Raw genomic sequence first — 17,629 nt, forward strand, 5'->3', positions numbered from 1 at the left:
AAGTGCTACCTTTAAACTCGGAGTAATCAGTCGGCAGACTTAATCGTGTCTGCGCAAGTGCATTATTCTGCCTTAAGCCCTTGCTCCTAACCAGCGACGCGGCGTTTCGCTAATAGAATCTCCAGCCGGCAGATGCGATATTTGTGCGCCGCGATACATCGCCGGTCGTTAATCGTGAATCCGGTAGCTAGCTTGCAGGTACAGGCTGCAACTGTTGCCCCGCATCGCGTCGCGTCGTGTCGCGTTGCTGTATATTTATTAGCAAACGACATAGATGTTCGCGATAGAATATGCGATTAGAATAGAAGATCGCATCGCTAGAACAATGGAGTGGAGCGAGACACGAAACGACATTGGACTAATTATATACCAGTCTTGTTGCCAATAATCTATCTCACGACCTTATCAATTTTCTCTGAATAATTATCAACGTTTTCTGAACCGTGTTTCAAAACAAGAATACAAACATGAATTACAGCTAAATAATGAATCAAAGACGGAATATATATTTGACAATATTAGTAATATATATTTTATTTATAAGTTAGATGACATATTATATGTATATTATGCCTTTAACATAAATTATTACGTCATTGCATGTGTAACAATATGCCAATATCGTGAAAGTCAGAAAAATATCAAAGTTCAATCGCATCATGCAACAAATAAAATTAAGAATTCTATTTATAAATAAATCAATTTACATTATTTCGTCCTATAACAATATATTCATTTTTTGTATCTAAAATTATAAAAAATTCATAACATTCTCTAAAAACACGCAATTATGTAAATCAAGAATATTTAACTTGTATATTTTTTAGCATATAAAATTTCCATAAAAACATAATACATTAGCGCAACTTTTACTTGAAGAGAATATTTATCTATCGCAATAATAACCTGTGACCTATAAAGCACGAAAGTGCAGTTTCGCAGTTAAAGAAAAATAACATTATCAAAGAGATATTTTCGAATGTGAAAAGTATCATATACGCTATCAATTCTTGGTTGATTAAATCTCTCTGGAAATTGGCTCAAATTGCTCAAAACAGTTGATCGAGCGAGAACGAACCGTTAGGAAAACATTTACTCTTCGCAAAACAACCCGACTGTATGGTAACTGTACGACAAACGCATTAACACCGATTGCGAACTTTCCGTGTTCGCCATAGGAAAATACAATTGTTTATATTCCGTGCTAATACGGATTACGTTATCGAAATGCAACAACTTATCACTCCTATAAAACTCGCAATTATTAGTTCAATGAATAATATATTTAAAACGTTTCGTAAATCGCTCTGCAAAAAAAAAGCGATTATTCTTTCGGTTGCTTGTCTCGTTACAATGGAACATTTAATTATATTTATTCGTATTAAGCATGGCACAGTTGCTAAACGATCAAAACTTGACTTGTGGTTTGTTGAAATTTTATTTAATGTCGTCTAAAATTCCTGATCTACTTGTGATTAGGATTTTGATTCTGGTATCGTGACACGTTTACGCACAACTCTCTTACAGAGAGATAAGAACTAAATTTCAGGTAAAATGTATATAAAAACTCATCTAGAGAGTATTTTATGTTGGTGCAACAGACTTTTTTCTGTCTGCATCATAGAAGCGCAGCTACGCTTCTGACTTGAGACAAAAGGCCGCGAATATGAAGAGGCACAGAGAGGTAGAAGTAACGGAAAGAAGAAAACTCATCGACGCGAAAACTATTTCGTGCTTTGATATACCACAGCGTGTGATCGATGCGCGTGTTTGTTCCAAACAGTTCCAAACGACGCTCAAATTGAGGTCGAGTGAAAAAAGATCTGAAAAGATTTATAAAGTAATATATAGTATTATATATACATATATTTCATTTTTTATATTTTGCCACGCACCAGTATATTCGTATCATTATCATCGAATCAAGTCGATCAATGTGATCCCCAACTTTTGATTTTATATGAAAAAGCATTCCTTTCGGTTACTTGTATCATTACAATAGAATATTTAGTCATCAGGTAAATCAATATTCATTCATGTTAAACATGATGCAGTTGTTGAACGATAACATATAGTCCTGCAGGTGATAATAAATTATACATGTGGTACATCCTATCATGAATTATTTATGCAACGTCACATGTGTAATTATATATAGTCCTTGTTATCTTGCCGAGTGAACACGCGATGCGATTTTTGCGCCACGACAGCGTTTTCAGTTTTATCTTATTCGCTATAAAATTACCCTCGAGTTCACCATAGAACATACAAACATTTAAAAACGAGAATCATGAAAGAATCAATGTTAAACAGTGCATTAATCGTCATTAGTCTTCAACTTACTGTAAACGCAACATTTCGATTAACAGTTGCAAAATTTTTATATGCTATAACCATCTTTTTCGGCAAGCGTCGGTAAACATGTACATTGTACATACGTATATATTATGGAATACAATATAGAATCGTGATTGATAGATAGTCTGGAAAAAATCGACGATAGAAAAATTTATTGAAATACGGTAGCTTATAAAACGCGAAAAGTTCAGAGTGCAATAATAGACAATCATCCTCTATGACGGGCAGGTACGGAATTTCCTCGAAATTCTGAGATGGAATGGGAAATGGGAAGCCTGGAATTCACGACGAATGCGTGCGAACATCCGTCTTTGACCGTTTCGTAGCTGGACCACGTCTACTTGGTATTCATGTCGGGTCAAGCTCAATTCTGTAGACAGAATTTGATGCATGGACAGGTTAATGCCAATTTTCAGTGTGCCCACAATCTCGCGACAGATGCATCTCCAGAAATTCTACGCGAATAGCTCGATCGTTTGCGTCGTTAACGCCACGTTCTGCAAATAGCAGTTAAAAGTTGGTAGTTTTATCGTGACGTTGTTCTTCCAAGAAAAACTGTATGATAATATCATCTTAGATATCTTGCAAAATTTAAATTTTGCTTCTTAAGAATTCTCGAGGAAACTAACTGCGATATCAATATAAAATTTATAGTATAAGTTTTAGAATAAGTTGAATACATAAAATTTTACTTTTCTTTTCATCGCATCCATACATGCACATACATTGTATATATATTTTAATTTTTCTGTGACATACACATCGATAATATTTATTATAAATGTATTCCGTAATAGACACTAATAGAGGAATAAAATACCAAATAAAACACCAAAAATATATCATTTATGGTATATATTTGATGTTAAAATTCCGTTCTTTAATTATTTTTGCTAGATTTTATTATTTTTTTATGTATAGCACCAAAAAAATTTTTTTTGCTTTTTACAGCAACGTTTTCGGAAAAATAAAAAGATAAATCATATTTACAATCTCTATATGTATAAAATATTCTACAAAAGTTTCTATTTACACAATAAGAATATATAAAAGTCAAGCAATAAAATACTTTCAAACGTAAACCCAGATACAGCGATTAATCTTTACACAGCGCCGATTTTATGAAACAAACCATATCTGCTAAAAACCTAAGAGTATGGAGGTTTCATAAAGCGTAAATAATTTTTGTATTGTTGCGATTTCGAAAAATCCTAAACCATCCAACCTGCAATTACTTATACTACTTACAATTTTAAATATAATGGCATTTTATGTATATACGAAACCAATTGTATTATAGCCGAGCTCCGTTGAGCAAGGGATAAAATTGCGATATTATTCAACTGGGATGCACTGTCCATATTTCGTGAGAAGTCATAACCATTGCACATGTTATGAACCTGAGACGGCGATTCTGTCCGCGAGTAACCAGAGGTCCAGAGGTCGTTCATCGGAAGTTTATACTGACATCTATTACTACCAGAGCAGCAGGGGAATCGCATTTGCCATCTGACTATGCCAACATGATTATTTAATGATAACGGCTGACGCGTTGCACTCTCGAAACATTACACCCTTGTTTGCAACATGCTGCAACCTGCGATTTCTCAGACCTAACTTCTCGACCTACGACGAAGTTTATGTCTGATCCTAGAATGTATATATTTTAACGGAAGTCATAGATATAATTTTGATAAGATGTGAATTTCAATGTTTTACTAACCACTACTATCGTAATGCTAAGATCTTGTAGTAAAAAAATTATATATACCTATATATATGTATAAAAATATCTACTTTTATATATACAATATATTAAAATAAATTTTAATTTTAATATTTTGTCTTTTCTGCTTCTATGTCTTCGAAAATTTAAAATTAAAATTATATTTATTTGACAAAAACGTAAAAATATGTTTCTTAAGTGCAATCATAAGAATTTGTTTTAATTTTATATGCATGCAAATACTTTACACTACAGAAAATACTTTAACAAATTGTATTGATTACCCTGTATTTCTATTTTCATATTTTATACGTCTAAAAATTATAATATAACCACTTTAATTAAAACTGAGTACTTTCATATACTCCGATATCGGAAAATGAAAAATTATGCGTTACAGCAAAAACGAGCTGTTGAGGTTAATTACCGACGTTGGAAAACCGTCCGAGAATCCTTCGACCGAGAAATATTTCTCTGTTCCTTTCTCTCCTCATTCTATCCTTTCTCGCCTCCGTTTTTCTGTTGTCGAAAAACGTTTAAATTACAAACAATTAATTTTCTGAAATATACGGGAACACGATAGGAGATGCCAACTACAGAAGCAGTACGAATGTCGTTTGTGCATCGATCATCGTTTTGATGTTTTCATCAGCGTTTGATGAAATTCTTTTCGTAACCCATCGTTCTCATTCGGTCAAGCTCTTGTCGTATTGACAAAACAAATGTTTTCCGAATCAAGTCACGCCAGCTGCGCACGAATCTGCACTATTCTCGTTTAGTTAAACCAACTCTGCCCTCGTTTTACCCCTTTACGTTACCATACACATCGCAATATAAACCGATCGACATTGACAATCAAAATCTCCATCACAGTCTTTGATGGAGCAACAATTACAATTTTTTCACAATTTTTTTTAACTTGCACACGTTTTGTCAAAGTGTAAAAATAAAAAAATGTAATTATTTTATTCGCTATTTTACTCAAACTGATGCAGAGACCACTCGTATATATCATGCGTGTTTCTTCCCTAAGCGAAAATCTATAAAACCATCAGATAAATATCTCTGGGACGCGACTCCCTTCTCGGAAGGCAGAGTTGCATCTCGTACGTGATCAAAATGTTTACGATTGCCTGTTTAAAATTTAAAAATTAAAGCCACAGCAGATATAACGATGTTTAGAAATAATTAATGGAAGCGGGCAAGCGGCGCTTCTTGTAATCAGACATTTATTTCAGAATAAACAGCTAGAACGGACATTTCTGCAGATTATTCGGCAAATTGAATAGCATCAGATCGGAAACATCGACGAATTCGCATGCGTAACTCTCGCCTAATCGCAACCATCGCTTATTCGTCAGAAGCAAAACGCGAAACCCATCGATATTACCGGCGCCGCCGGCTCAAATTTATCAAATCTATCGCGACACGGCTTGATTCGCCATCGCGAAAAAGAGGTGCCGATTGTAAAGCTAATGATCCGGAAAACAGTCAGAGAGAAAAAAATGATCTTATCGTAACATTTTGTTTCATGTTGTCATTAAACTTTATAAAAATTAATTCGTATTTTACCTCAATATTATTATATTTCGCGCAGTAGGCAAAACTACAGAAATACTCTTGTAATTATATTATTTTTCAAAAATAATGTTATTTTTTTCAAACTTTTGATAAATAGGATAATGCATCGGTACTTTGTTTCCATAAGATCTACAGAAAACATCACTTTTATCGTTTAGAGAAAGGTCAAACACATCAAAGTACGAACATATTTTTCGTGGCGCGGGAACGTATCGGTTGAATCATTTATGATGTTTTCTTATTGCTTCGATTGCTAAAGACAATAACCAAACAACCTGATGGGTGATTAAGTTCACACGTGTAAACAATTGTAAATATTTGCGTTAATGCTGATTTACTATAGCCACACAATGCTAATATAATTAAGCTATAAACGCTAATATAGCTAGAAAATAAGTTTAAAGATACAATTTTGTTATGTTAATATAACGAGCAAAGTTACCGTGTTATTTGTTTATTTATTGTCGCATACAAGTAAATAATTATATTTACATGCACGTAACATGTGTAATTTTGGCGTATTGTATTCTTTATTTACAACTTTTGTCACATACACACACGCACATCGATAGAGAAATAAAATTACAAATATCTTGCAAATACTCGTATTACATCTTTGTATCTTTTTGTTCTTAAAAGTACCTAACAATATAGCATCGAGCAATATCGAATTACACTTAAAGTAATGTATATCTTTCCACATGCATCGATGATGCATACGAAACAGTGAAAAAGCACTTTGATTCTATCGAAAAAGATTCAATCATTAAATGCTATAAATTCCTGTTAATTTACCATGGTAATTAGCCAGATCTTTCCATAAATAAAAATGGGCTTTACACTTTCACACGTTCTCTTTTTTCCTCCGCAATGCGCCGCGACAACAGCGTAATTAACTTGTCAGTTACTTCCGCGACAATGACAGTTCACGTCCGGCCGGTCGGCGATCGACCAGACGACCAAATTCCAACGATAAAATATTGTAGGCCGAAAGTACTCTCCATCGATGCACGTCGCTCCTCCCGCTATATCGTTAATTTATAGATGGGGTAACTCCGCGAAAGCGTTGCCACCGCGTAAACCGAGTGATTCAGTGGTGCGAGCGTGGCGCGGGACGACGCGCGACACGCGACGCGCCGCCATAGTGATAATATCCTAATCGGCGCGCGTGCTCGTTTCACGCTAAAGTTACATCGGGTTGTGATAAAACGCCCCGCGTTTCGGCGTTCACGAAACGTACACCGAGCGAGAATACCATACCGCGCACACTACTCTGCGCATACCTACTTCGTTTAATTTTACAGATCGCGAGTGCGTTTTAATTTAATTTTCAACCGAATTTGATTGACACGATGGAAAAGGCTTAAAAACCAGACGTGAAGGATTGGGAATTCTCTATGTTGTCACGTTCAATTTGATTGCACCGATTGTAAATTTAAGTGCTTGAACAACGGTTTATTTAGAAAACATATATGTTTCAAGAGATATATCATAATTTCAAAAGATATTTTAATATTCTTCGTTTTTACTTTAAAAAGTGAATTAATTATCAACAAATAATGATATTGTTTATTTGAAAAAGTAAATAACGAATAAATCTATACATGACTGACTGTAACTGACTGACGGACTTATCAACGCCCAGCCCAAACCTTATAGAAACATAAAATTCGAGGAGTATATTCCTTCTATGATGTAAGCACCCACTAAGAAGGGATTTTTAGAAATTCAACCCCTATAAGGGAGTGAAAAGGGGTAAAATGTGTTTTCACGGATTCCTCAATATCTCTTAGTCCCGATGAGATACTGATTTAGTTTTTGATTTAAAGTATTTACATACTGTTAATTAATAGAAGTTTGTTAATTTAACTGGAGGGGCTTTCAGAATATTATTTATACACGGTAATGACAATATTTGTGGATAACTTATAAATTAGACAAGTTTCAAAATATGAATCAAAATGATGAAAGTCAATGCATTTCCTTTGAATCGTATAGAAATTTTAGAACAAAGTAAATTTATCAATTTGATAAATAATTCTTAAAAATACGTACGCAAAAAAATCAAGACAAATGTCTCATTGTAATTAAAGCGTTAATCAATTCCCCGCTTTCAATGAAACGCAATAATTAACTATCGAATATGAATATAATGACTGACGATGCTCCGGCTGAGTTCAGTTCATTTGACCTACTAGCTGATTAATAAAATCAATTAACTCGATCATGCGAAGTAACTAATTAAAACAGAAAGAGCAGTACCTAGCACAATGAATTAATTATTGACAATTACTGGTGACATATTCGTGATAATATCTAACAAAACCACGTCACACAGATAATGCGCCAAATAAAGTGTCGTAGCGTCATAATGTCCCTCACAACATCGAGCTACTCGGTACCTCACTACTCGGGATGCTAATTTATGGTGAAAGCATCCCGTTCTGCGTTTTGTCGATAATAAGACGAAAGGAAGAACATTGACACTAAGCGATACTTTGTAACGATCTGTGTCAATGCGTAATAAATGCTACTGCACAATAAAACGCTTCCTCGGAAATCTTTATTGCCCAAGTTTTCTATGCAATGTGATAAAATAGCTTAATAGCGCGATCTACAATAACAACGTGTATAATTGAAGAAAAATTAAATCGACTTTCAAAATCGCAAGTACGATATCACAGATATTGACAAAATTGCTAAGCGAGTCATCTTTCAGTCCTCCGCATCATATAAAAATATCGGTTTCTTACAATTATACATATATATCTACAGAATACACACGAGTGCAGTTCGCGATATATTTTTGCATTTCTGCAAATATAATCACTGCGCAATATTATAAATTAGTAATATTGCATTGCGTGAGTTAATTCTGCAAACAGGTGTATTATTTTTTTATGAAGCCGCATATTAAAATGTAATTCACTTTTCCACAGAAAAATGACCTTTGATTTTGTATAATCAAATTATCTTTTAGGTAGAAGGATTTTTCTTCTGGGATGTACTTTTCTCTTACTTTGGGGAGATATGCTTTTTCAAAACTTAAAATGGGATGGTTTCTGTGTAGCATTGATAATATTTCAGGATCATAAGAAATTGCTGTAAAAAGAAAACGTCTAAAATTTTAAAATTTAATTGCAAATTAATATAAACGCTAAATATACAATTTTTAAAACAAATTCTTGTGGTATATTTCATTAATTACGTAAGAAAACATAAATTTGATAATTAATTTCGCTGAAAAGTGATATATTATACGGCGCTTGATACGAAACGTTGACCCCAATTGTCTACCCTTGTGTCTCCGCTATTTCAGGGTAACTGACCGGCTGAAAACATTCCCCGTAAACGCGTGTGTTCAGGCATTCTAGTAAATTCAAGATAGTCTGATAACGTCGTATCCACATCAGTCGTCGAATAGAGTTAACAAGCGCAGAATGAATATCGCAAAAAGATGAATAAATACAAAAATAAACATAAAATGTATGCGCATAAAATGAAGTGAAGCTCGTTTGCTTTCGTGAGAACATTTTCGCCAAAGGCGAATATCAATAGCTACTCAATAGTAACGGCAAGATGTGAATCAAGCAAGAAGGAAGGGAACGAATACATCAACGCTGGTATAATAGATGCCAGTTGGCAAAGCATGCACCAGAGTGTTCGTATAAATTTCTATAGGACTTCCCGCGGGATGAGTGATCGATGAGACGATTTCCACTCCTCAACTCCGGATATATCGCGAATAATCATGCTAGGATATAAACCGCCACCTTCCCGCATTTTTCAGATTTCAAAGCATACGTGTCTAACACGCGCGTCCTTTGTCCTTTGACATGCCTCGCGAGTACAAGACGCACACTCTCGGAACGCGTCTGTTTAGATACACAAAATCAGATTTTAACGCGATACAACACGAACGATGATATTAAGGAGACGAAGAGTGGACACTTTCCATTTTCGCGACAATTGGAATGAGATGATTTTGTGTAGGTATAATTTTTTACTAATTTTTCACCAAGTCGCAGTAAACACATGGTAACAACGTGTGGCGACACTCGCAAACGAAAAGGACGCTCGTTAAATACATAATTTCTCTTGGCGTGCAACATTTCAATGCTTCTTGTACTGGTATGCATGCAGATTTTAAATGAAATAATGCGCTTAATATAGCAGTTTATTCACAATTTTCGAGTGAAATTTCGATGGAAGTATAATATACGCTATCTCATATTTTAGTAAAACTGCAATGCATTAAAGAGAATTCCAAACGCTTGAATAAATTACTCGTTAAGATTAAATGCACTTTACTAGATGGGTTAACTCGCGCGTTGAAATACGCGTAAATTTTCGTCTCTTTACAGTCATGTAAGATGGACGCGCCATCATTATAACTATCTAGCAGCAAAGTTGCTTTATGAGATGTGACGCTTTAAAATTTACAAAACTGTTTAATGCATCAAGATTTAGATTTCAAGTAAATCATCAAAGATGACGAAACAAACGCTGTTTTCAAATAAACGTAAGTAAAACGTAAGTACATATTTACTATGTCAAAATATTCATTTATATAATAACATGTTCCTATAATATTTGTGTATTATACAATAATAATTGTAGATATATTATAATAACTTGCGTATTATTTTAATAAATAAATTTTTTAATAACTATCTACTCTATATTTTATCCTATTTGAAATTTAAAGACAGGCTTGAAGAGTTTATTTAAATTTTGTTACAATAATAATAATAATTAATTTGTATAATATTTAAATATTAATTCATTCTTTACTTATACTTATATATTGAATAATGCCTAGAGCAAAATTCTATGTGAAGAGAGTACTTTTTACACAAAAGCATTTTATACTGCCCCAACTATACGAATAAACGGAAGACGCCTTGCCCGCAGGAAACTTGGACCGAGAAACGAAAAATATAAATCTACACAAAACGCGCGCGTTTCCACTTTCTTCTCGCACAATATAACATACGTACGACATAGCAGCTTCTTCCATAACGAGAAAGTAATGCATCGGAGAGACGAAGGATAATGCTGCGGGACGAGAGGTTTATTCAGGTAAACGGATAACTTCGCTTACACGCTACATCGAACGTGGAATATTAAAATTGTCAATCTTGTCTTTTAATTTTAACTGAATCCTCGTGAGTTTGCGTGAACGGGAATAAGAAATGATCGAAAAGGTTCTATAACGCGTAAATGGATACTTGCACGTGTAAGCGGAGATTCGCAATTTTCTGGCCAGAACATCTCGACACGCGATATTTCTTTCCATTGCGCGCGCAAGTACATCTCGGGAGACGATAATTTTCAGTTATCCACGCGAGGAAAATGTCGGGAAAACTTTATTACAACATAATATACTTTAGATATTATGTAGTATATGCATAAGCCTGGAAAGATTCCATATACTTATTACGACTGTCAAACGCGAATAAGAACATGAGAAAGAAAAGCATAAACAACGGAAGAAATTAAATATTTAAATAATTTCTCGGGAAATATACAGCCGCGCGGAGGATTTCATCAAACGCGAGTATCGTAAAGGAGAAAAGCATCTCTCTGTGAAAACAATGGCCGTATATTTCCCGAGATATCGTCACGCATTTTTTGAAAGATCGCGCGAGCTTTGAGGGATGTTTGCTACCGTGCTCGCGGCTGTAAATTTCATTTCAGGTCAAGCAACTATGTGCAATATTATAACCGAAATTCTGTGAAATTCTGTGAAACGTGTTGGAAATGTTTCGGTGGGACATGTGGGATAAAACGAAACTTTGGAATGTTAATGTTTCAGGAAGGTCATAGAAAACGGAGAACGCAATGACATGAGAAATGGAGAAATAATACGTTTTCTAGACAGACTTCGCGACGCGACATCGCATCTCGTTTCAACGAGAGACAGCTGTGCTTTCGACTAATTTGAAACAGTGCCTTTTATCGATTTGAAAAGTGTATGAATCGAAGATAGAAATGCCATCTTCCTTGGTCATTATGAATATTCACTCATTAGAAACAAAGTGGCTCGATTTTCAAGCTGCATAACGAACATCCTCTCTAAACAATTTAACGAATCAGAATATTGTTTTAAGTACAAAAACATTTGATAGAAAAAAATAAAAATACAAAGTATGCATTTTTATTTTTGAATTCTATATCCGATAAAAACGATATTAAGCTTCTGATGCTGGCTCGATTGCCAAGTCCGTGTTGACAGTACACACAGCGTCACTCTTGGCAAAATCGTGAATTATAAAGCGTAAAAAATGACGTTAAAAAGCTAAATTGTTCTTGCGCAACGTACAGCGTCATTTTTCGTTTCAGTTCAGTGTTTTTAAATTTAAAATAATTGTCGTAGAGTTAAAATATATCGAAGACTTCCATTTTATTATAATTTAATGTGTAAAAACAAATATTTATTTCAATTCAGCAGCTGTCAAACAGCTTGTTTTCGTCCTTGATTAGGCACAATTCAATTCGATATATATGAGTCATTCCACCCGCAATGATTGCCCAAATATGTAAAAGGGGAGTTTTCGATATATTTTACAAATCTATTCTACCGATTACAAACGCTATTTTATTAAAAAACATTTTTATTTTAATAACTTTTATGATATATTTTCTCGCTTTTGATGTCATTAATCTGAAATGGCTGCAGAAAACGTAAAAAAAATTAACCGCTCAAGATTATCTATGTATGTTGAAATGTATTGTTTTTAGCCAATTGTTTTTGTCAAGATTTTTTTATTAAAAAAAAACACGTTTGAATATTATTGCAATATCTATGCTATTCAATAGCTTCTTTTATATGTAAACATATAATACAAATGTTGTAATTAAAACATTTAGATTTGGCCGATAAAGATACGTATATTTAGGAAATGCATCGAAGTCGATTAAGTGCTGTCGAGTTTATACAAATCGTCTTTTTATCGGACATTACTCTCGATTTACAGTTGTGCCGATAAAAACGCGCTATTCCTCCTTCCGAACATTATGATACATTCACAGAATATGCAAATATGTCCCGGGCCATCTACGAACAGCTCATCTCTGGATTCGTGTCGTGTGTATTTCCGGTAAAAAAACGATCACATCTTTCGTAAATCGTACTTTCATTATTTTCTTGCGCTTTCGGAGTATGAATGCTCTCGTTACGACCGACGACCATGTCGAGATACAGTAATATCAACGAAATTAAACCCACCGGTGAAAAGCCTCTCTTGCAAATTCAATATCGAACGCACACCGACCGCGTGATAAAGTTGATAAATTGATGATAACTATTAGCTGATATAAATCTCATTATAATTTCTCTTTAGCTATTATATCGATAGTAACCTATCCGATTAAAGCTCATACACAATAAATTAATCAATGTTTCTAATTTAATTCAAAGATATGACAGACCTATGATCCATTAATAGCTAAAAGGAAAATACAAGTTCATCTCGAAAACGGAACCTTATCTACAAGTATTCGCGGCGATATGAAATCGGTGAATTTTTCGTGATCGTATTCATAGAACCGATGCCGATGTAACGACATTGGCGCATTCGCGAGCGTATAACCGGGCTGCCACATCCGATTTCCACGTTTCTATTTCGCTATCGCTTTTTGTGCGGCCGGCCATTGTAATCCGCCCGATCGCCTGTGTATGGCAGCGTGCTGCGCTGAGGCTTATTGACGTCGACTTCCGATACAGGCTGTCTAGTCGCTGCTGCTGTAAGCCCAGCGGCTATACCGTGCAAGAGAGAACCTCGCGTCAAGTCCCAATTACGGATAATCAATTTCGCCGACGATGTCTTCGAGCGCGAACGGCTTTAATTAAAGGCGCGGATGCTCCTTTTTGTCGCGGATACACCCAGTGGCCCCGCCCCGCTCAAACAGCAGCGCGAATCTTTCCGAGGCCGTATGACACGCGACGATTTCAAATAAAGCACCTCGCACGAACGTTTGCACATACCCGAAATGCACGATCGATAAACCAAACGCGATACGACCATCTTTATCTCTCTTTCCTCTCTTTCCTCTCTTTCTTCTCTTTTCTCTTTCTCAACTCTCCCCCTCTTTCTCTTCCTATATAACCTATTAACGCATATAGATATTTTGTATTTAACCATTGTCGCTCGTGCATCTCTTTATTTCGCAGAGTGCATAATTCTCGCCCAATAATCACTTTGCCCAATGCATTACTTACGCACCATTACGCATGTTTTTTATCTTAGCGATTTAATTTCTTATTGCTATTATTTTTCGGTGCAATCAGCGTAATAGCGAATCGACCAATTGAACAAGGCAAATTTTCTCACAATCAGTGTAACACATTTCTGCTAATACAAATGAATAATTAAAACTCGGCTCATTTAAACCGAATATGCCATGGATGCTTTAACGTTTATAAATATTTCATGTTCTGTTTTATTAAATAATTATTCTTTGTTACGCGTGCAATACCGTTCTAATCTAAATAAAAACAATTATTTAGGAAATATACGTATATAAGCAATTTAAACATAAATAACAACAAATATATTATCTATCTATTATAAATCTATTATAAAAATCTATTATGTTAGCTTATATTTTAATAAAACAATAACTATAATTCCATTTGCAAATCGTTAGTATATGTCCAAAACATCGACCGTTCGATGTATACTGAATAAAATAGTTGTTATTTCTGCATGAAATATTAAGTCAGCATTTTCTTAATACTTTCCTTAAAACTCCGAAGTATTCTACATATGTCTCACCTCCACTATACTGGCTTTCACAGTGATAATCCTAGTAACGTTCCGCACGAAATAATTCGAACAACTTGAGAAAAATATTCAAACGAGCAACTGAGTCCGCAAGCACGCGCGCGTAACTTTCCTTCTTACATCTCCGACTTCGCAGCAATCTCGTACATTTTCGTAGGAAACTGTCACCGGATTATTGTTTTCGTTATCCACATTTTCTGAAGGGGCAATACGTCGATACCGAAATGATTTATTTATAGAAAAGGATTCTTCACACGTTTATGTTCTTCCATCAGGGAGAAGGAACTCTGTAAGTCGATACTACTCACAAGTATCCTAATAGCGGGTAGAGTTAATTGAACGTGTCAATGCTTACGGAGATGGTTCCAAGCTCACGTAAACAAGAGCTTTCTCACCCTCGCACGAGATACGCAGGGCTCAACGCCCGAAATTGTGTTTAAGCATTGCATACGAAAGTATTGCTATCATAGAGTATTACTGACAATTGTTATAATATTTTCAATAATATTCATTAACTCATTCACAAGAATAATAACTGCCAATTCTTTTTCCTATGATAAATATAAATAATATCACTACATAACGTAAAAAGCTGTAAGCATCAAAATTCAAAATTTGTTTAATAGGTTTTTAATTTGTCCTTAGTCAAACATCTCCTAAAGATTAAATGTTGCAATCATTTCTTTCTCTTTACACAAAATTAATTATTATAATAAATTGTAGAAAGATTATAATATATAATATTGTAATTGAAATTTTCATTTTAATTTAAATAAAATTTTTAATCTGTTAAAGTAATATTAAAGCACTCTTAAAAACGGCGTAAATATGTGTAAATGCCAAAATAATTGAAATTAAGTAAACCGTTTTTATGCTAGAGAGCATAACTATCAGATTTAATCAAGCCTCTATTACGCGCAGATAACAATACCAACGACTAGCAATCATTAATAACGACTGACCAGCAATGAGTGGCGAACAATACTTCCTCTTCATTTAAAAAGTGACACAGATTGACGGTATCAGTAAATACAGTCACATGTTCTTAAACTTTGAAGAACATGCGACAGTTTTTACTGATACCGTCAATCTGCGTCACTTTTCTTCTCTTCTATAATCCCTACAATTTTTTCGTTTTTTCAGCAGTCAACTTATCGAGTGTCTCCTAAAAATATTTGATTCTGTCAATCAGAATACCCTCGAACCTTCTTCAGAGAAAGTTAGAAAAGTTTAAGAATGTTAGTCATACTTAAAGTTTACGAACATTAAATAAAATTTTACGAACGTTTTCATTCAAGATAACACCGACAATGTAATCTTTAGACAGAAACTTTTTAAGAATTACTCTCCTTTTTATCGCGTTAAGCTGAGTTTTGAGAAATGGGTCTGATTAGTAAGACCCATTTACGTTCGCCTTCCCGACGATTTTCGCGGACTTCTTCGTGGAACTTACCAGTCCACGAAGTTTTGTACGCAAGCGGTCCGATCGATTCTCGCTTTAAGGGACGATTCACGTGCTCGCCGTACCGACGAAGGGCGCGAATCCACGACGTTTATACAGGGTAATCCAAAATAGGTCGATCGTGCGGGCGATCTCTGACAACTGACCTGTAAACCGACGACGAAACAGACCTATCGGTCGAAACTCGATTCACTAACACTGACCCTTATTTTTGCCGTCACCTCACAAAACCCGTGCTGATCTTATATCTTATATCTCACTTCACAAGGCTTCTCGCGTCATCATCTAGTAGATCCACCCACTTCCGACAACACATGAGACTCGCTTCAGTGAACTCCAATATGTAACTCCGATGACACACACTTAACGATTAATCGCATCCAATGTCGAATGATTTAACATTCACGTTACATCCGCATGAGTTCTGCATTCGATCACTCTTCGCTCAAATAAATTCGCGACTTTAACCCGGTAGTTTCCGGACGTCTGAAGAACCACGTGACGTTCTTTATAGTGACGATTTTCTTCGACGTACGAGATCAGTCATGCGAGAAATTTATCTGTCCACACTGTTCCTCGAGCGTGAACTTTCTCCACCATCCAAAAGTGACGAGCTTTGATCAAGTTTCCCTTAGCGGCGCGGATGCCTGTTCCGCTTCGTTGATATCCAAGCTCGAGAATAGCCACAACCCCATAGCAAACTCTAACCGCAAGGTCTTTCGCCAGTTTTCGTATTTCAACGAACAGGATCTTTTGCGTAAATCCTAGCAGAGACACGCGCGACACGGCCACTACCCAACTTGAAGGTTCCAGATATATGCTGCGCCGCGATAGGATCGCCACGTTCGACGGTAGCCACGTGGTGCACGACGGTAGAGACGTGCCGCTAATCGCGAGCGTCGATCGCCGCGAGCTAAGCACGGAATCGTCTTGACACGACACAAATCGGTCCGCAGGGATCCGCGGTTGTCCGCGCGGCCACGAGATTCGAACTACGCTCCCCCGGCCGGACAACCGGTTCGATCGGTTCAATCTGCTGGTTCGAGGATAGTTCGACGGCGAAACCCCCGGCGAACTCCCGGCGCTCGCACCAGAACGAACGACGCCCTGTTGTCGTCGCGGCACGGGGTGAACGCACGGCTTTGCGGACGACGATCCGCGCCCTCCACCGCCCAGAAACTACCTTCCGCCACTGCCACCACCATCACCGCCACCACCAGCGTCGCCGCCGCCGCCGCCGCCGCCGCTGCTGCTGCCGCCGCTGCCGCCGACACCGCCGCCACCACCACCACCGCCGCCGTTGCCGACGTCACCCACCTCCACAGGCACGCTTCCAACCTCCCTTTTCATCCACCACCACCACCACTACCACCACCATCAGCGACTCCAACGCCGGCAGAAGCCTCGACACGAGCATAGCGAGGGTGGAGAAGGATGAAGATAGCGTTGGAAGCCGCGTCTGTGTAGGAAGATCCTTCTCCATGAGCGTCGCGAACGTTCTTACACCAATAGCAAGTTCAACATAGACGAGCGAAAGGTATATGAGAGTCGAATACCGTGAGAAACCATCAGGGCGTTTGTGTATAGGAGCAACTTTTGGCGTTACCACCATGAGTCAGAAGCTTTGCTGGTATCGTTAGCGATTACAGCGTGAGCTCTAGCCAGATACATTAGCGAAAGTTTAGGCTATGACTATGTTATAAAGACATTTCT

The 17,629-nt window shown here is 36.4% G+C and overlaps 1 protein-coding gene and 1 long non-coding RNA gene across 2 annotated transcripts in view; one reads left to right on the forward strand and one right to left on the reverse strand.

Annotated features, from left to right (window-relative positions):
- The window catches only part of LOC139810364 (uncharacterized), a 293,594-nt gene extending 276,506 nt beyond the window's left edge, over nucleotides 1-17,088 (reverse strand). Inside the window, exon 1 of the mRNA XM_071773847.1 lies at nucleotides 16,063-17,088. The gene's annotated coding sequence lies outside the window, so the exon portion shown is untranslated. The remainder of the gene's footprint in view (nucleotides 1-16,062) is intronic.
- Nucleotides 8,997-10,726, forward strand: LOC139810797 (uncharacterized). Its single transcript, XR_011731475.1, has 3 exons — nucleotides 8,997-9,654; nucleotides 10,030-10,187; nucleotides 10,580-10,726. It is a non-coding gene; the product is annotated as an uncharacterized lncRNA (long non-coding RNA).
- Nucleotides 17,089-17,629: the final 541 nt, after the last annotated feature.

The sequence above is a fragment of the Temnothorax longispinosus genome, chromosome 3 (assembly GCF_030848805.1).
Source record: "Temnothorax longispinosus isolate EJ_2023e chromosome 3, Tlon_JGU_v1, whole genome shotgun sequence".
Lineage (NCBI taxonomy): Eukaryota > Metazoa > Arthropoda > Insecta > Hymenoptera > Formicidae > Temnothorax > Temnothorax longispinosus.